The 21843-nt window shown below is 34.4% G+C and overlaps 1 protein-coding gene across 2 annotated transcripts in view; it reads left to right on the top strand.

The window, feature by feature from the left end:
* Positions 1-877: 877 nt before the first annotated feature.
* The window catches only part of nAChRalpha6 (nicotinic acetylcholine receptor alpha6), a 694673-nt gene continuing 673707 nt past the window's right edge, over positions 878-21843 (top strand). For both annotated transcript variants that reach the window (XM_067764329.1, XM_067764328.1), the window contains exon 1: positions 878-1174. The gene's annotated coding sequence lies outside the window, so the exon portion shown is untranslated. The remainder of the gene's footprint in view (positions 1175-21843) is intronic.

Raw genomic sequence — 21843 nt, 5'->3', positions numbered from 1 at the left:
GTTGATGTCTGCGTATAGCTCGTACAGCTCATCGTTAAATCTTCTTCGGTACTCGCCATCGCCAACGCGTAAAGGTCCATAAATCTTTCGCAGAACTTTTCTCTCGAACACTCCTAGAGCCGCTTCATCTGCTGTTGTCATGGTCCATGCTTCTGCCCCATATAGCACGACGGGTACGATAAGTGACTTTTAGAGTATGATTTTCGTTTGCCGAGAGGACTTTACTTTTCATTTGCCTACCTAGTCCAAAGTAGCATTTATTGGCAAGAGTGATTCTTCGCTCTATTTCAAAGCTGAAATACATATACGTGGTAATAAAATAGCAGATGTGCTGGCTAAGGAAGGCTCACCTCCGAAGATCATGCCGTATATGCCCTTATCAGATTGGTCGAGATAAAAATGAGGCTAGAGTTGTACATGATCAAATAAAAATGAAACGCGTGGAGTCAAGCGCGAGGGTGAAAAATGACACAAGAGGAAGCGATTGAGCGCGTTCTGCGTTCATGTTCTGTGCTCGCCTGATGAAAATAACAGCGTTTTGGCTCTTTAAAAAATTGGTTTCAACTTTTTCCTTGCTTTCAAGAAAAATTTATAATAGTAAAACAAAAAAGGTAACGCCAACAGAGTTGAATTCAAGACTTGAATGGCGTAAAACGGAACTACGGACGCACGCCTCGTGCAACCTAGCGACATTCATTTCGCTCTATATATGGATGAACATCCGTTTCCGGCACTTGAATTTCCAAAATGTCTTGCCACACCCTTGTTCAAACATTCAATTGGTCCAACAAAAAAATCGTCGCTTGCTTGCATCGCTATTTATATCGCTTTCGATAACAGACGCGTATGTTTAGTTCCATCTGTAGTTAAGCAAAAAGCTGTTCATTTTTTAAACAACGCGAATTTTCTGTTTGTATTAACGTGCGGCGCGTGTGTTTGTATTAGTTTTAGTTAAAAATCGATGTTATGTTGTTATTGTGCTATGTTTGTGTTAAATAAATTGTGCCAGTGTTTGTGGAAAAGTTTTCAAAGCATTTTACCGGTATGTGCATTGTTGCGTAGGTCTAGTGAAAAATGGAGAATATGAGCCACTAAAATGAAAAAATGGCGGCCAAAGCAACAAGTGTTTCGGAAAGCTGTTAGACGGCCAAATTTGGGGTGCAAATCAAAAAAGGTAGAATTTATGACTTAAATATGTTTAAAAATTCTTAACAAGCGCACTTACCCTTTGCCAGTTTGTCAGAGCAAACAAAATCTCTAACGGCAGATACATTTTCATTGGCTAGTGTTGGAAAACTAGAATTGTAATCTAGTCGGTAACGGTTAGATAAGTGTAAGGTCAAATTAGAATCCCATTATGGAATAACTTTCGGTTTAACAATTAGGTCGAATGCATACAAATGTGGCGAAAAAAATTCTAAAAGAGCGACCGATTGCTTATGCGCATCCAAAAATATCGGGAGCGCTCTCTTAAAATAAGCGTTATTACATCAGCATCAATAATCCAAATGCGAAAAAAAATTACCCGGGCCACTCCGAAATGGGGAGTGAAGCTCATAGTATTTTTCTTTGTTTTTTTTCGGGTAAAAATACTATGGGTCTCCCAGAAGCAAAATATTTAATTTCCTATTTCGCAACCCAAAAGAGATTTACCGAAAAATTATTTGAATAGTGTACAACCGCAGCCGGACAAAAATATACTGTTATTTCAGTTACCGGGGTTGAATCGGCCTGTAATAGTCTAGAACAGGGGTTGACTGCTAATACGCTACCAAAAATATCTAGAGAGGTCTCAAACTACGCGTCTTGATTAATTCGAAGGCGGAAAATAAAAAAATTTAACTCGTTCAAAGGATAGTAACAAAAAACCGAAAAATGGCCCGGGGTCCCTCCGAAATCGGGGATGGGATCCATAGTGTTTTTACGCAGAACCCATTTCTGCGTTGGCACTTATAAAAAATTACCCTGGGCGGTCCACAAATGGGGTGGGATCAAAATTAAATCCATGCACAATTTTTTTTCAGTGCACAACAACATTAAAACAACTACATGAAAGTGCCAACTTCAAGTGCAGATATCTCCGGACAGAGACACAATTTTTCTTTTCCGCTCGGGGTTATTGTTGTCGAAGTCAACACGCGGTTCTTGACACCTCGAAATTTTTGACGCATATTAGCAGTCGACCCCCGTTTTAGACTTTTACCAAAAACGCGCTGTGCTCGAAAATTTGAAAAAAAAATTACGCCCTTTTAGCGAGGTAAAGTATTTCTCATTTCGCAAGCAAATTAATTTCAACGACGTTGATATTAAATTTATATTATATAACACCAAACCAGGACACCGCAGTCCAAACAGACCAATCCTCCACAGCAACCAGACTACCACATTCAGCAACTCCTATGCAACAAAGACAACAACAGCAACCAAGATTTCCTTTATAATAATCAAACTTTAAGGAACACTTTGTACACCATCGTACAGAGACAATAAAAATCACAACACATTAGCTATTTATCAAAATTTATTGATTCCACTTAAATTTCTTTTATCTTTTCTTATTTTAATTCTTTCAGAAAACTTGTCACACCGGCGTTACAAAACTGAATCAATCTTTCAATGTTAAGTTTTACATAGCATATAAACTTAACATTGCTATAATGAATATTGCAATTTGCTTTTGTCATGCAATGTAGAACATTCTTGAATATTATCTGTGTTAACTAACATAGCTTCACATGTATGCTTGCCATGTATCTTCAAAAGTCAATATCAAATACATGAGTTACCAACACACCTCCTCAAATTGCAATAATCATATTAAAGTTTAGATATATTAAAGTTTAGATAAATATATATATCTATGAGTTAAATTACATATACTATCAGTCCAAATTCATTGTTTTTAATCTTATAATTAAAATATAGATGTGACAAGCCTGATATTATCTGGGAGTAATAATATTAGTCCAACATTTGTTGCAAGGATTAGGAAAAATCCAGAAAAACCTAATCAGACCAAAATAAAAAAATTACATATATTATATAAAATATTAATTGAATACTGTATATGCCAAGTTCAGTCTCATAGTTTTCTTCAGTAATATCCATTTGGCATCTTAGTTCATTGAAACGTGGAGCTGGAAGTGGTTTAGTTAATATATCTGCAATCTGTTTCTCTGTGGAAATATAAACAACTTTTATTAGTTTATTTTCAATTTGTTCTCTAGTAAAATGATATTTTATATCTATATGTTTAGATCGTTTGTGACTAGAGGGGTTATTTGCAATACTTATACAACCCTGGTTATCTTCAAACAATTTAATTGATTTTGTAAATTCTATTTTCAAACTTTCTAATAATGATTTAAGCCACAGTGCTTCCCTAACTGCCTCGAATAAAGCCATATACTCTGCTTCAGTAGATGAAGCAGCTACAGAATTTTGTTTTCGTGTATTCCAACAGATCACATTCGATTCAAACATTTTGAATAAGTACCCTGTTGTGCTCTTTCTATCACTCTCACTACCACCCCAATCTGAGTCTACGTATCCAATTAAGAGATTTTCATAGTTAATATTCTTTCTATATACTAATTTTGAATCTATTGTTCCTTTTAAATATCTTAAAACTCTTTTCAAACATTGCCATAGTTCTTGGTTATTTTTCTGACAATATCGACTTAACAAGTTAACAGATGTACTTAAGTCCGGTCTTGTACATATCATAACATACATTAAGCATCCTATCAAACTACGACACGGTGCATCATACTTATTATCAGAATTCAATGCTTCCTGATTTAGTTTGCTTGGAAGTGGAGAATTTACTGGATTACATTCAACCATTCCAAATTTATTTAAAACCTTATTAATATAAGCTGATTGACTCAATCTTATTTGATTATCGTCTCTATCAATTTTTATTCCGACAAAATATTTAATTTCTAAAAGATCAGTCATCCGAAATTTATTCTTCAAATAATATTTAAAATTGTTCATTGTATGAATATTTTCTGTTGATATAACTAAATCATCAACATACAATAAAACATATATATTCTTTTTAATATTCCCTTTTACTAATATATATATACATCGATCCACAGGCGAATTTATGAAACCAATTTCTTTTTAAGCTTGTTCAAATACCTCGAACCAACATCTAGTAGCTTGCTTTAGCCCATAAATAGCTTTATTCAACTTACATACTTGATCTTTTTCACAATCTACTCCTTGGGGAACTGTCATGTGTATTTCTTCTTTTAAAACACCATTCAAAAATGCAGTTTTTACATCCATATGATGTACTTTCAATCCATATTGATTTGAAAAAGACATCATAAGCCTAAAACTCGAAATTCGAGCAACTGGCGCAAATGTTTCATCATAATCAATCAAGTATTCTTGCGTAAATCCACGCGCAACAAGCCTTGCTTTATACTTAATTGGTTCGCCAACTTCATTTTGCTTAATTGTAAATACCCATCTGCAATCTACTATATTTTTGTTATCTGGTATCTTAACCAATGACCACGTTTCGTTAATCAAATGGGAGTCTAGGTCATCCCTTATTGCTTCTTCCCAACTTTTCTTATCACTTCTATATTTTATCTCATCAAAAGAAAGAGGGGTATTCTCTATAGAAGACTGAGCATTCATAATACAATTTTCCAAAAGATCTTTATATGAAATTTTTGGTTTATCTTTTAACCTATCACTTTTTCTTATATTTGTCAACAGTTTATTATTACCTGGTTCACCTATATCTTCACATATAGTATCACCAGTCGAAACTGGATCGGCATTTAATTCTTCTGTTACCATATTTCTAGGCTGTTCATCTAACTGTTTATTATTTTTCTTATTTACAGTTTTATTCTCACAGATACCTGAGGAAGTACCCATATCTGAGAGTGTATTCTCGTTTCCAATATCAACCATGCTTTCTTCATTATTTAATTCAGCATTCTTATGGTCAAACACAGCTCTAGAATTAATCATATTTGCTTCATCTACAATGACATCTCTAGCAATCTCAAATTTTCCAGTTTCCGCATCCCACACCTTATAACCATTTGGTTCATATCCTACCAGTAAACCTTTCCATGATTTTTCATCAAACTTTCCTTTTCTTATTTTTTATGAACGTATACTGTTGAACCAAAAACTTTTAAATATTTGAGACTTGGCTTTTTATTATGCCACATTTCATATGGTGTTTTATTGCATTCTCTCAATGCATTACTTGGGCTTCTATTAATTAAATATGTAGCTGTCAATACAGCTCCGCCCCAGAAATATTTTGGTAATTTCGCTCCTATAACCAAAGAACGAGCTTTTTTGGTTATAGATCTAATCATCCTTTCGGATACACCATTCAATTGCGGGGTATGCGGAACTGTTAAATGGTAACTAATGCCTTTTTGAACACAGAACTCCCTCATTTCATTCGACAAATATTCCCCTCCATTATCAATATATAGATTTACAACTTTAAGGTTAAAATGTGCTTCACTTTTCGCAAGGAAGTCTTTAAATATAGCAAAAACATCAGACTTATAAGTTAGTAAATATGTAACACAGTAATGGGTATATTCGTCAACAAAAATTACATAGTAATTTCTTTTATTCATAGTTGAAGGTGATATCGGTCCACATACATCCGAATGAACTACGAACAACGGTCTATTTATGTGGTCTTTATTCTTGTATTTTTTAAAACTTAGCCTAGCCTGTCTTCCTTTTATACATACCTCACATAAATCATCATTAGGTTGTATATTTTCAATTAACTCAATGTTATCAACCATTTTCTTTGATTTCATTTCTACAAATTTTCCTTTACTCATATGACCTAACCTCTCATGCCACAAACTATAATTATTTTTATTTGCAGTCGATACGTATGCCCTATTTGGTAAATTAAAATTAACAATAGGAACATTGTTACTATATTTACCCTCCATAATAGTTGTATGACCTTTATTGATCATTACACCTCCTGGATGAAACATAACTGTCAAACCAGCATCCTGCATCTTTTTAACAGATATTAGATTGTGAGGAACCTCAGGGCAGAACAATACCTCCTTTAAACAAATTTTAGCTTGAGTACTACTACATAGCTCAATTTCTCCTTTCTTTGATGCATATATAAATTCACCACATTTTGCCACAGAGATTTTGATAGGTGAATCCAAATACGTAAAAATGGTAAAAAGATTTTCGTCATTAATTATATGATCTGACGCTCCGGAGTCCAAGAGAAAAGAAATATTGTCATTTGCATAACACACACGTTTTAGCATAAATGCAAAGTCTGACTGGCCTGACTGGCCTGCCTGGCCTGACTGGCCTGACTCTGGTTGAATAGACACCATTTGCACTTGTTTGTGGCTTGCCTGACTATCTTCTCCACCTTTTTCTTTTTTATATATAAAGCAATTCCTTTTTAAATGTCCTGCTTTGCCGCAATGAAAACATTTTAGTTTACTATTAAATTTAGTTTTATTAAACTTGTATTTGTTCTTTTGAAAATTTTGATTTCTGTGTTTTGTTATTGCGTGTTTATTTTCGTTTCTAGTCGCTTGCAAAACTTTAAGACTAGTGTCCTTACAATATTGCTTTAATTTAATTTCCTGATCTAATAATCTGTTCTTCACGAAGGCTAAAGTCAAATTGCTTTCAGACAAAGTTTCAATCGCTGTAATAATCCCATCATATGGGGAAGGTAGGGTTAAAAGCAAATGGGATATTTTATCCATTTCATCCACTTGAGCTCCGGATGCCAGCAATTCTGTTACTAAATCATCAAATGTATTAAAATGATTTAGCAATGTTGTTTCACCCTTTAGTTTTAATGATAATAATTGTTTGCGTATAGAGAGCTGTGAAGCTAAGCTTTTCCTTTCATATATTGCATCCAGATTTTTGAAAATTTCTCTAGCACTGCTTTCGCTTTTAGCAAAACCAAGAAAGGAATCACTTAGATACTCTATAATCAAACTTTTAGCGCATCTATTTAGTTTCTCCCACTCATCCGTTTTTTCACCATCTTGATCAACAACTTGAAGCGCGTCATTTTCCCTTAAAAGTGCTCTAACACGAAATTTCCATATGGAATATTTTTCCCCATCAAATGGTTTAATATTGCGCTTACCTTTCTCCATTTCTATTTATAAATTGTATTGATACTTATCTGAAGTTCCTAGGCATGGACTGGGCCCATAACCTATTAAATTTATATTATATAACACCAAACCAGGACACCGCAGTCCAAACAGACCAATCCTCCACAGCAACCAGACCACCACATTCAGCAACTCCTATGCAACAAAGACAACAACAGCAACCAAGATTTCCTTTATAATAATCAAACTTTAAGGAACACTTTGTACACCATCGTACAGAGACAATAAAAATCACAACACATTAGCTATTTATCAAAATTTATTGATTCCACTTAAATTTCTTTTATCTTTTCTTATTTTAATTCTTTCAGAAAACTTGTCACACAGGCGTTACAAAACTGAATCAATCTTTCAATGTTAAGTTTTACATAGCATATAAACTTAACATTGCTATAATGAATATTGCAATTTGCTTTTGTCATGCAATGTAGAACATTCTTGAATATTATCTGTGTTAACTAACATAGCTTCACATGTATGCTTGCCATGTATCTTCAAAAGTCAATATCAAATACATGAGTTGCCAACAGTTGATTCCCAAATGATTCTGACATTGCCATTGCCGCAATGTCACTGACTTTAACTCGCTTTCAAATGATCATTACCAGGGCCCGGATTTTTATGCACTATAAACTGGAAAATATGCGCATATAATATGACCTAAAAATCAAAAATATGCACTAAACACATAAAGAATATGCAAAAACACTTCACTTTTTTTTTTAATTTTTTTTATTCGTTTTTACTTTTTTTTAAGATTTTAATTAACGCAAGGATATTTTGTACTCTTAGTGTGAAAGACTCCAAATTAATAAAATAAACATACATATACATTTTTAAAGTATACAATAAAATAAATAGCTAAGCACTTTTAAAAGTAAAATACCAATAAATTATTTTCAAATCCATACATACATATGTACACATACTTAAAATTTTCAGTCTTCTTTGTTGATGGCTTTATTGGCAAACAAGATAAATTGTTCTTTAAAATTTTCAAAGTCAAAGCCTTCCCTATTTGGGCGTAAAAATGTTTTGTACAAGGAGAACGTTCTTTCTACTTCAACACTGGTGATTGGGGTGTACTTGAAGCAAGATAATTCGTGGGGGTCATAACTACTTTCGTTACAGCTGCCACTTGATTCCATTTGGTCACTTGAATTTAGCACACCGGATATTACCTTAAGTTCCTGGAACCCAATATTTTTTTGCAGAACGGTGTTCAATTTCTCACTTATCTTTTTACCAAGTTCACCTTGCACCCCTTCAATAGTTGTAACAGCAGCCTCCACAATATACAATTGTTCAGCCAACGATTTTTTCCCTTCAAATTTAATTATAATATCTGGCAAGTTATATAGTTTGAATTAATATAGGCTAAATGTGCTTCAACAGAATTTGAAGCCATTGCTTTTTTTGCGTTCAATATAGAGAAGCGTCGCCATAATTTAGATCTTTAAGAAAGGTTTGAAACTCGTTAAAATTTTCGCAATAATATTTTGCCGCCTCTAACCAGGTTCCTGATCTTCCTAATATTGGCTGTGGCGGAAGAGCGATATTGGGAAACATGTTTTTAAACGCTTCAACACGCAAAGCAGATTTTAAGAATATTTTCTTTCCATTAGATATTAAGTCGTCCACATCACTAAAACGGGTTCTAACATATTCGGCCTCTCGATGCATTGCATGTGCCAAACAAGTAACGTGCAGTAATTCTGGATAAAATACCTTCAGCGCTTTTGCTGACTTTACCATATATGGAGCTGCGTCAGTGACATATAAAAGAATTTTCGACTTTTCGAAGTCAGGGCCCAATAATTGCATGGAATCATCAAATGCTCTTGCAATTGTGGAGTGATTTGTGCGTTCTAGATAAACGACGTTTAATAAAAAAAATTTGGAGCTCACATCTTTTGTCTGGATGTAATATTCCCACTAATTCGTTTTCTACGAAACGGCCTTGTATGTCATCAATTGATACCCACAAAAAGTGGTTCTTCAATTGCCCTTTGATTTCTTCAATTTGCGATAAATAGATATCATGGACATAGGTTTTTCTCAAAGTAGACTCAGATGGAATGGATTCCGTGGTGTATTTTTTGAAAAAATTGATTAAATGCTGGTTCGTTAACTTCAATAATGGGATATCAGCTGCAATAAATGACTCGCAAAGCTCCATGTAAAACTTGTTCGTATTGCCAACGTATGAGGTAAGAATCAGGATTAAGGATAAATGATTTTGCATCACCAGTTTCGCTTATTCTTTCAACCAATCGGAATATAAATTTTTTTTTTTAAATCGCCACCTTTTTTGGACAATTTGCTTTTTTTAAAAACTTGAGGGTCATTTTATTTGAATTCATTGTTGATTATTAATTTTTGAAAAAATAAAATAAAAATATGCAAAGTGCGCATATAAATTTATTATTAAACTTTCCTTTTAGTGTTTTGTTTTAATAACTTGGTAAATTGGGCGATGTAAAGTCCGTGTTAAGCTGACATCGAAAACGCCTGTTTTTTTTAAATAACTTTTGAACAGTTAGAAAGAGTTAAATTTCGCAATTAGTTTCTTATAACTGGCAGTGATGCGTTTGAAAAGAAGGACCAAGGATTGCTTGAAATAAGTGATATTTGTTTTTATAGAAAATAAGTTGTAATCTACTTTAGAGAAAGTGTTTTATGTACCACCTTCAGTTGTTAAAAATATTATGAGCATTACTTCGTGAAATAAAATAAAATTCGAATCTTTTCCCTTTTCAAACTTCTAAATATTTGATGTCCATCAGCAAATTTTAAAATTTTTTCACTTCCCTTGTTTTTGTTTAATTGTTACTCACAATAACTTTTTGTATAATGTCAAATATTCTGCAAAGACCAACAATTTGCGTCTGCTCCTTTAGTGTCAGACTGTCAAATGTTAAAAGTCAGCAAAAGGTTGTATGAATTTAATTTTCACGCCATCTAACTGCTGCTGCCAAGGGAGAGTATTTTATTTTTGTTTTCACTCACACTCTTTTGCATGCGCATTAATCGCGAATTTGTAGAGGAAGCAAAGTTTATTTATGGAATTTCGAATTTACGTCGCAAAAGAGATATGAAAGTTGGCAAAAGAAAGTGGTCTGGAGAATGGTGTTTTTTTTTTTTGTAATTAACTTTTAAAGCAGCGATGCGCTAAATTTTTATTGAGAGCAATTTTTGAACAAAATTTTGTAATAGATCATCACTTTACTTTTACAATAGATATAGCGAATTGTAGCAGAGCCTTTTCATGCAAATGTTATTTTGAACCAAGCACTCATTGAAACGTTGCTCCCATTATGAAAACGGGTATTTACTAGGAAGCGGTTACTTGCTTGGTAATCTCTTTTCAGAAACCGAGGGGTTGAAAAAAGTAAACGGGTCAAGATAAACAACCTGCTCCAAAAAATTACCGGTTACACACAAAAAACCTGTTCCAGGAAAGCAGCTTGTTCGAAAACTTAACTTGTTCTAAATGAAATGGAAATATGTAACCGATACCGAATAGGTTAGGTTAGGTTGAACTGACCGGTCCATGAGGGTCTTACATAGACTGAATGAGACCATAGATTTACCAGAACTTTATTCAACGACCAAAATGAAAAACAACAATAAAAATCAGGACCTATATTATAAAATAACTCCGTCCACTTGGCAAATAGGAAATATGTCACTTGCTGCTTCTGGCTCTGACAGCTATATCACTTCTTATAGCTGGAGTCTTAGCCTTGCAATCGCAAGGCACGTGCACAAAACGTGCTCGATCTTTTTTTACATCTGCTATGACTGACCAAGCCTAATTTAAGGGCATGTGATGCCACGAGGCAGTGTCAAGTCAGACTAACAGTCATGAGTCTACAGTCCTTTATTTTTAATAACAGAAGCAATTTGTTAGTCAAAGGTTGTAAGACCCACACATAATATTCGACACTTTAAAGCCCCGCGCTTGGACCCACGCCTTTCCCGCTTCGTCGATCATGTGCAACTCGCTTCTTCTCTTAATCACGTCCAATCTAATTGGGACGTCCACGGAGCAAGCTTCAAGCATGCCCGTGATGCTTTTCCCAGTCTCGGTTCTTTCCAGGGACTGCTTATACTCTAACAGACTTTTAGGTGCTATGCGAGATTATTGCCTTAATTGCTGCTTGGCTGTCAATATAAAAGTTAACACGGCTGCAGTTTAAGATATTTCCTTCCAGTCTTTCTATTGCTTTATTTACGGCTAATACTTCAGCTTGAAAAGCGCTCCAGTGATCTGGCAGCATGTAGGATCTGTTTATTATTTCTATCTATGTTGTGGCTTTAAGATCCCCCTCTAAGCTGAGATAGGAATCAAGTAGTCTGTTGGCCCTGTGATGGATGAGGCTATAGTACTATGGCCGTATGGTCTGCGCTCAAGCTGCCCGAGGCACTGATCGTCGTTGCAGTTGTTAAAGCTATGCTCAGGTTTATAGGTGGAATGTGCAGAATAGCATACAGTGCAACCGTCAGGGTTGTTATCAGGGCTAACGTTATGCTAAGCATTGATAGCCTACATACCCCCTATAATTTTTGAGGTAGCTTATTTTTTGTGTGGCTTTCCACCAAACAAGAACTCAATAGTAGAGGATAGACATTAGAATCGCTGTAAATACACAATGAGAAAGAGAGGACGATAAATCGCACGTACTCCCCGACATTCTTTTACATGCACATAAAGTTCCGTCGAGGCCTTCTTCACCCTCTCCTTTACGTTGAGCTTCAACGACACCTTACTGTCAGGGATGATTCCTAGATATTTTCTGCAAGGTTCTCCTGTAGGATGACCCCATTCCGAATAAGTAAGCTCACAAAAATTATCAGTGTTAAATAAGTAACCGGTTCTTAAAAAGCTACTTTTTCGGGAAAGGTTACCGTTTCCAACGAAAACAACTGGCTTCAAGAAATTAAGCTGTTCCAAAAACCAACCGGTTTCAAAAATATTAACTTCCAAGAAGTAACTAGTTCCAATAAAAGGGGAGCGGTTCCGGAAAAAACTGATTCCAATCAATTTACCGGTTCTAGAAACAATTAACGGTTCTGGGTAGCGATTAGCTGCAATTAAAATTAAAGCGATTGCGGTAGGAGTGTCTCCAAAAACTAACTAGCTAACTAACTAATGGCACATTACTGCAATACCTGCCCTATCTACCCTTCCCCCATGTCTTAAAAGGTGGATCGCAAATTATCTGGGTGGTCGGCAGGCATCGGTGCAATTTAGAAACGAAACATCAAAACCAAGAAGAATTAAACAAGGGGTGCCACAGGGTGGTGTTCTATCCCCACTTTTGTTTAACTTCTACATATCAAAGCTAGCTTCGCCACCAAAAGGAGTTACTATCGTTTCCTAAGCCAATGACTGCACAATAATGGTCACAGGTCCAGGCCCACAGATCGATGAGCTTTGCCACAGAATAAACGGCTACCTCCCTGATCTCTTCAGTTTTTCCGCCACGCGAAACATGGCGTTATCACCGACTAAAACCGCCGCGTCCTTATTTACAACATGGACATCCCAAATGTCGACCATTTTGAACATTCACGTCGATGGCACTGCGCTACCGACTGTCCTACACCCCAAAATCTTGGGTGTGACGTTTGATCAGGATCTACATTTTGGTGAGCATGCAGCCGCAATTGTACCGAAAATTCAGAGCCGTAACAAAATCCTCAAATCTCTTGCTGCCAGTACTTGGAAAAGACAAAGAAACGCTCATTACCACTTACAAAGCAATTGGCCAGCCGATTGCAAGCTACGCGTCCCCTATATGGTCGCCAAGCCTAAAAACTACTCACTGGAAGAAGCTACATGGCTTCAGGGAGAGAAATGAGATGCTAACTAAACAGTTCCTGTTGAATACCCAGAAACCTGAGCATCCCAACAGACATCTGATTGATAAGCCAACACCGCCCAGGGGCCTAAGGAGTCATCCCCGTAAGCATTATGAGGAAATACGACTCCTGAGAACTCAGCCGTATGAAGCCAAAAAATACAAACAGGTCCTCAGCGAACTCTACAAACAGGCGTCGGAACTTTATGCCAGAATTGCCCGGTGAATCCAGTACTGAAAGAACAGTACCCAAAACTTGTGGAAGAGGAACGCATACTCGCCAGGGTAACGCGAGTCACTCTAGCTCAACTTCGATCTGGATACTGTAACAAGTTAAACCCTTACCTATTCAGAATCAACCCCGACATACAAAACGTATGCCCCGCTTGCAATGTGTCCGCACATGACACCAACCATCTCTTTAATTGTAATGTGGAACCAACGCCTCTAACACCCCTCTCATTATGGTCCCCCCAGTTGGAACTGCAAGTTTCCTTGGACTCCCGTTTGAGGATATTGATGACAATTTGTGATCGGTCGCACCTATTGGACCAACCACTACCACAGAATTCATTCCGCAATTTTGTTTTCATCTCATGATCTATTCAACAACGATTGATCTTTGAAGTTGTGATCAAAGTTTGGTCTAACAACTAAATTCATTTACATGCGTCACACTTTCATTGCATACAGTAAAAAATATTTATTTGCTCACAATTATAACAATTTATTTTTACATTATACAAGAAAAAAAAATCAGCAGTCAATTTATAATAACACAATTCAGTTACATATATTTTTCTATAAAGCTTTTAACTCTAAAATGTGTTACATCTATAAATAAAACCGGTTTTTTGCCTTCCCACAAATTTTGTGCCACCGCACAAAGTCGTCCATCTCGAACGCCTGCTGCTCCAGAATCCCCATAATTCAAATCGTTCCCAGTAATTCCAGCAAATATGAGTGTTTCTGCTAAAGCATTCGGCGCTGGTATATTTACATTCCTACATTGTACTATTTGCACGCGCTTAGTTTTGAGAAGAGGAGAAAAATCTTCAGTATTTAAATCTAACACACCCCCCCATCCACTAACTTGCATCGATAAGCCGGGTGCTAATGTACCTTCTTCGCACAATTTTATTGTTTTTACTGCAACATTGTCTTCAAAGGACTCTTTCACTATAACCATTGCTATATCCATATATCTCCTTTCATAATCATAATCAGGATGAACATATATTTCCTTCACAAATTGTCGTTGCCCTTTTTCTTTCTCTAAATGCGTTACACCAGCTAGAACGGTGATATGAATCGGAAGTCTATCTTTTACGCAATGCCCAACTGTAACCACCGATGTATAACTTACTAAGGATCCAACACATTTATAGAGATTACATTCAAGTATAGCCACTGTATGTGGGATGTCTGTTATGTCTATATCTTCCCCATTTATAATGCGGAACTGCGCATTCGTATGGCTTAAAACGCAGCAAATCAGGACAAACAACACCGCCAATTGATTTCGAATATTCATTTTCATTTATAACTTCTTCTACCACTCTTTAAGTATAAACTACACCGGGGTTTATTTTGTGGGCGCTATTTATACCTAATTGAGTTGTGTAAATAAGAAATGAGATTCCAGAAATTTGAAATAACAAAAATACATTTAAATTTAAGTTAAAGCTACACGTGGTCAATCTTCTTATACTCAGCGTGCTTTGCACTTAGATTGTATTAACTTTGGTAACATAACGGGCATAAACAAATCGATATAAATATAGACTTCCATATATCAAAATGCGGAGGATGGAAAAAGCAATTGATTTAGCCATGTCCGTCCATCCGTCCGTCTATATGTCGGTGCACACGATAACTTGAGTAAATATTGAGAATAAAATATTGAAATTTGGTATATGGGTTCCTTGGCGCTCATCTCCCATGGCTATTAATGAGGGAAATTGGATGGTAACCACGCCCACTTTTTACATATATATCATTTTGGAAAGCACATAAAACCTTATTATTGCACTGATATTAAGACTCTTGATTTTATTTTTTTTTTTAAGGGCGTGGCATCGCCCACTTGTGGTAAAATCAATTTTACAAATATTATCAATCATAATTCAAAAACCGTTAAAGCTATCATACCAAAATTCGACGAAGAGGTTGCCTTTACTATAAATAATGCTTCGAAAAAAAAATGAACGAAATCGGTGACGGACCACGCCTATTTTAATATAAAATATTTTTAAAAGTGTCGTGAACGAATAAAATAAGCTATGTCTGTGGACAAAAGGGCTTTATATCAATGGTGTTTAATTTTCCAAGTGAAATTATAACAAGAAAAAGGTTCCATTTTTGAAAATGGTCGTGGCCCGCCCCTTTTATGGCCACACAATTTTCTATGTTTCGGGAGCCATAACTCGAAGAAAAACTAAAGGATCGTAAGATTGGGTACACGTTTTTTCCATATAGCAGGAAAAATGGACGGGATCGGTTAAAAACCACGCCCTCTTTTATATATAAGATGTTTGAAAGGATCGCAGACTAGAATAATAAACTATATCTTAGCGAAAAATTGTTTGTATCAATGATATCTCACTTATCAAGTTTTATTGTAAGAGGAAATTGGGAGATATTTTTTTTAATGGGCGGTGCCACGCCCCTATTCCGATCAAGCATTACAAAACATTTCTAGAGCCTAAAAAAACCCTCGTAACAAAACGCGAAAAAATTATTTATCTGAAATGAACTGAGTATATAATATTCGGTTACCCCCAAACTTAGACACTCTTACTTGTTTTTTGTTTGTTTTAATTAGCTGAACAAACAGATTTATTTAATGTATTTATTGATATTCTAGCGAAATGAAATGACGCATTTTGCTATACTTTTTCAAAACAATATTTCTTTGGAATTGTTTGTTTATTTATATGTGGGCGAGTCCCAAATAAGGTCCATCACGAACCGGAAATTAAAAGTGGGCAGAATTTATTCCTATTACTAAATTTTTTTTCTATTTATAAACTAAGAAAACGGAGGTTTTATAAATTGACCTTGCCCCTATCCTTATTATTTTCCTAGTAAGCAAACATCGACTTGAAATTAAAAAGGCTTTCAGATGTTAAATAGGTCTGTTTACTAAAATTTTTCCGGAAAGTTCTGGTAACATTTTTTATTGGTATCTAAAATTTGTCAACCCCTTACCTCTCTTACATTAGTTTTTCCATATATATTAGCCTATAACTGTATTTCTGTTAAGCCAACGTACAAAACTTATATGTGGTCAGAAAGAGGACATTTTGCGCTTTCAGGAGTGTATAAACTGTTAATTGATTCTTGGAGATGTTAGAGAAATCTTATGACGAAAATTTAAATTGTTGTATCTCTTTTTTTAATTTATATATACAAAGGATTATCTGAGGAAAGGATAAAATCAGTTCTGGTTTCAACCACATATGAATTTTAAGATTAATGTAGGCTTTATTGTTGTATTCGACAATTTCATATGAAGACACAAAAGAAAGCAGTACAAACTACTTTGCATTTTTCTTGTGAATCTTATCTGCTTGAAAAAAATATATATATAATTGTCGACTAGAAATGGTTTAATGGGAATATCTTATCCAAATTTCAATGCATTTATTATATTCGTGAATTATTGAACGCAAAATTATATATGGCCTCTTTAAATTTTTGATTTAATTTGTACTTTTGTTCTATTTCTCCCCTAAAACTAACAATTAATGACCTAAAATTTTAACTAAGAATAAACAGAGGGAAAGTTATTTACCAGTATACATCTCCGCTTATGAAATGGAGGTTTTGGGCCCTTAGCACGGACTTTGAGGATGTGTTCGAAATTCAAGCTATGCTGATTTTGTTTACTCTACTAGACCTAAGACTTGTAGTCTCGCAAAAAATATATTTTCAATGTCATAAAGTGTAATTCATAGAAAAAATTGTCGCGTCCGTAACCGTACTTACGCGCCCGTTACCAAGGAGTTGCCCATAAATATTTGCAAAGTGTGTTATGAAGTTGACATGTGTACAATGAATGTGTTTTTAATGAAAAGAACAAAGGGGGCACTTAATTAGTTTTATCTGTTTTCAAGTTCGTCGTACACTACTACAAAACCAGAGTTCGGAACAGTGCACTAAATTTTGAGCAACAACACTTACAACTTAAGTTCGCTGAGGTTGAAAAAAGGAATTGATTTAGCCAGATCCGTCGAGACGTCCGTCTATCTGTCTGTGCACCCCATAACTTAAGCAAATATTGAGAATAAAATATTGAAGTTTGGTATATGGGTTCCTTGGCGCTCATCTCCCATCGCTATTAAAAATGAGGGAAATCGGATGGTAACCGCGCCCACTTTTTACGTATATAAAATTTTGGAAAGCACATAAAACCTGACTATAAGACTGATATTAAGACTTTTAATTTTTTTTTTTTTTTGAAAATGTGCGTAGCACCGCCCACTTGTGATAAAATCAATTTTACAAATAACTATTAAAAATCATAAATCAAAAACCGTTAAACATATCATTACAAAATTCGACATAGAGGTTGCCTTTACTATAAAGAATGCTTCGAAGAAACATTAACGAAATCGGGGAAGGTCCACGCCCATTTTTATATAAAAGATGTTTACAATTGTCGCATGCTCGAATAATAAGCTATATCTTAGCGAAAAATAGTTTAGTATCAATGATATTTCACTTACCAAGTTTTATTGTAACAGGAAATTAGGAGACATTTCTTTTAATGGACGTTGCCAAACCCCTACACCGATCAACCATTACAAAACTTTTCTAGAGCCTAAAAAATCCCTCGTAACAAAACGCGAAAAAATTATTTATCTGAAATGAACTGAGCATATAATATTCGGTTACACCCAAACTTAGACACTCTTACTTGTTTTTTGTTCGTTTTAATTAGCTGAACAAACAGATTTATTTAATGTATTTATTGATATTCTAGCGAAATGAAATGACGCATTTTGCTATACTTTTTCAAAACAATATTTCTTTGGAATTGTTTGTTTATTTATATGTGGGCAAAAGTGGTCTGACTTTATTTCTATGACTTGGGATTAAATCTAAAATTTGTAAAGCCCATTACCTCTCTTCCATTAGTTTTTCCATATATATTGGCCTATAACTGTATTTCTGTTAAGCCAACGTACAAAACTTATATGTGGTCAGAAAGAGGACATTTTGCGCTTTCAGGAGTGTATAAACTGTTAATTGATTCTTGGGGATGTTAGAGAAATCTTACAAAATATGAAGAAAATTTAAATTGTTGTATCTCTTTTTTAATTTATATATACAAAGGATTATATGAGGGAAATCTAAAATCAGTTCTGATTTCAACAAGATATGAATTTTAAAGATTAATGTAGGCTTTATTTTTGTATTCAACAATTTCATATGAAGACACAAAAGAAAGCAATACAAACTAGTTTGAATTGTGAATCTTATCTGCTTGAAAAAAAAAAAAATATATATATATATATAATTGTCGACTAGAAATGGTTAAATGGGAATATCTTATCCAAATTTTAATGCATTTATTATATTCGTGAGTTTTTGAACGCAATATTATATATGGCCTCTTTAAAGTTTTGATTTATTTTGTAATTTTATATACCAGTATCCGTCTCCGCTTATGGAAAGGGTGTTTTGGGCCCTTAGTCCGGATTTTGAGTGCGTATTCGAAATTCCAGCTATGCAGAACTGGATAACTCACAAAGAATATATTTACAATGTCATATAGCGTAAATCATTGAGAAAATATTGTCGCGTCTGTAACCGTTCTTAAGCTTATATCCAGCGCTTTGAAAAGATATATCAGATTTCGAAAAATTACGGACATTGGGTATTTATTTCACCATCTTTCTCTCATTTATGGAATGTCAAATCTCCCCTTAGCTTCTTTAAATTGTGCATACTTTCACAAGCATTAAAAATTACTTCTAATTCTTATATATGGTCATATATATATGAACTTATATTTTTGAGGTACCCACAATTGTTGCTTCAAATATTGTAATATCCGCTCAGTCCGTTGCACATGTTCTCTTTTATGCAAGTTGAAATGAGTGCGAATGTCGTCCCCGTTAACAAGGACTTTCCCATAAATATTTGCAAAGTGTGTTATTAAGTTGACATGTGTACAATGAACGTATTTCTAATGAAAGAAACAAACTAAACTTAATTAGTTTTATCTGTTTTCAAGTTGGTAATATTCCATCGTACAATACTACAAAACCAGAGTTCGGAGCAGTGCACTAAATCCGTCCGTCTATCTGTCGGTGCACACGATAACTGGAGTAAATATTGAGAATAAAATATTGCAATTTGGTATACGGGTTCCTTGGCGCTCATCTCCTATCGCTATTAAAAATGAGCGAAATCGGATGGTAACCGCGCCCACTTTTTACGTATATTACATTTTGGAAAACACATAAAACCTGATTATTGGACTGAAATTAAGACTGGTGATTCTTTTTTGAAAATGGGCGTGCCATCACCCACCTGTGATAAAAACAATTTTACAAATATTATAAATCATAAATAAAAAACCGTTAAACATATCATAACAAAATTCGACATAGAGGTTGCCTTTACTATAAAGAATGCTTCGAAGAAACATTAACGAAATTGGGGAAGATCCACGCCCATTTTTGTATAAAAGATGTTTAAAATTGTCGCAGACTCGAATAATAAGCTATATCTTAGCGAAAAATAGTTTTGTATCAATGATATTTCACTTACCAAGTTTTATTGTAGGAGGAAATTAGGAGACATTTTTTTAATGGGCGGTGCCACGCCCCTTTTCTGATCAAGCATTACAAAACATTTCTAGAGCCAAAAAAAAAAATAACATAATTCAAAAAAGTAATTCACCTGAAATGAACTGTAAAATTTAAAGTCACGCTGGGTATATAATGTTTAGATACCCTACTTGTTTTTTGTTTGTTTTAGTTAGTTGAACAAACAGATTTTGCTCTATCAAAATAGTAAAGCAAATGTGTTTATTGATATTGTAGCGAAATGAAATGACGCATTTTGCTATACCTTTTCAAAACAATATTTCCTTGGAATTGTTTGTTTATTTATGTGGGCAAATCCCAAATAAGGTCCATCACGAACCGAAAATCAAAAGCGGTCCGACTTTATTCCTATCTCTTGAGATTAAAGGTCAAATATGTGTATGATGTGGAAATCAAATAGTTTATTCTTTCCCCTCATCCTGGACAGAGAAACATAATTTCAAAGAAAGGCTTCATCGGTTTTGCAAATATGGATATTTTACTAACAAAATATAACATCCTTTCATGCATTAGCATTTATTTAGCATTAAAAAAACTTTGGAAACGGAGGTTTTATAAATAGATCCTGCCCTTACCCTTATTATTCTCCTAGTAAGCAAAGGTCGATTTAAATTTAAAAAAGCTTTCAGATGTTAAATAGGTCTGATTACTAAAATTTTTCCGGAAAGTTCGGGTAACATTTTTTTGTTGGTGTCTAACGTTTGCAAAGTCCATTACCCCCCTTTTTTTAGTTGATCCATATATTGGCCTATAACTTTATTTTTGTTTAGCGAACAAACAAAATGTTGTCCGAAATGGCAGAGTATAAACTGGTAATTGATTCTTGGAGATGTTAGAAAAATCTTAAAAAATATGACGAAAATTTAAATTGTTGTATCTCTTTTCTAATTTATATATACAAAGGATTATCTCAAATCAGTTCTGATTTCAATAAGATATGAATTTTAAGGATTAATATAGGCTTTATTGGTGTATTCAATAATTTCATATGAAGACACAAAATAAAGCAGAATAAACTAGCTTGCATTTTGCTTCTGAATTTGTCGACCATAAATTCTTAAATGGGAATATCTTATCAATTTATAGGTATTTATTATATTCGTGAATTATTGAACGGAAAATTATATATGGCCTTTTTAAAGTTTTAATTTATTTTGTACTTATGTTCTATTTCTTCTATAAAAATAACATTTAATGACCTAGAAAATTATCGAAGAATAAACGGAGGGAAAGTTATATACAAGTATACGTCTCCGTTCATGGAAAGGGGTTTTGGGCACTTAGTCCGGAATTTGAGGGCGTATTCGAAATTCCAGGTATGCTGATTTTGTTTACTCTACTAGACCTAGAACTTGATGTCTCACAAAGAATATATTTTCAATGTCATATAGTGTAATTCATTGAGAAAATATTTTCGCGTCCGTAACCGTACTTAAGCTTATATCCAGCGTTTTAAAAATATATATCAGATTTCGAAAAATTACGGGCACTGGGATTTTATTTCACCATCTGTCTCTCATTTAAGGAATGTGAAATCTCCCCTTAGCTTCTTTAAGTTTTGCATACTTTCACAAGCATTAAAAAATTTCTTCAATTATTGTCGCGTCCGAACCTCATCATATATGGTCATATATATATGGTCATATATATATACCCAATTGTTGCTTCAAATATTGTAATATCCGCTCAGTCCGCGGCACATGTTATCTTTTATGCAAATTAAAGTGAGTGCGAATGTCGTCCCCGTTACCAAGGAATTGCCCATAAAAATTTGCAAAGTGTGTTATTAAGTTGACATGTGTACAATGTATGTCTTTTTAATGAAAAGAACAAAGGGGATACTTAATTAGTTGTATTTGTTTTCAAGTTGGTATTATTCCATCGTACACAACTACAAAACCAGAGTTGGGAGCAGTGCACTAAATTTTGAGTAACAACACTTAC

Source organism: Eurosta solidaginis, chromosome 2, assembly GCF_040869045.1.
Source record: "Eurosta solidaginis isolate ZX-2024a chromosome 2, ASM4086904v1, whole genome shotgun sequence".
Classification (NCBI taxonomy): Eukaryota; Metazoa; Arthropoda; class Insecta; order Diptera; family Tephritidae; genus Eurosta; species Eurosta solidaginis.
The sequence above is the reverse complement of the archived record's forward strand: the minus strand, read 5'-3'. Positions and strand labels throughout refer to the sequence as shown.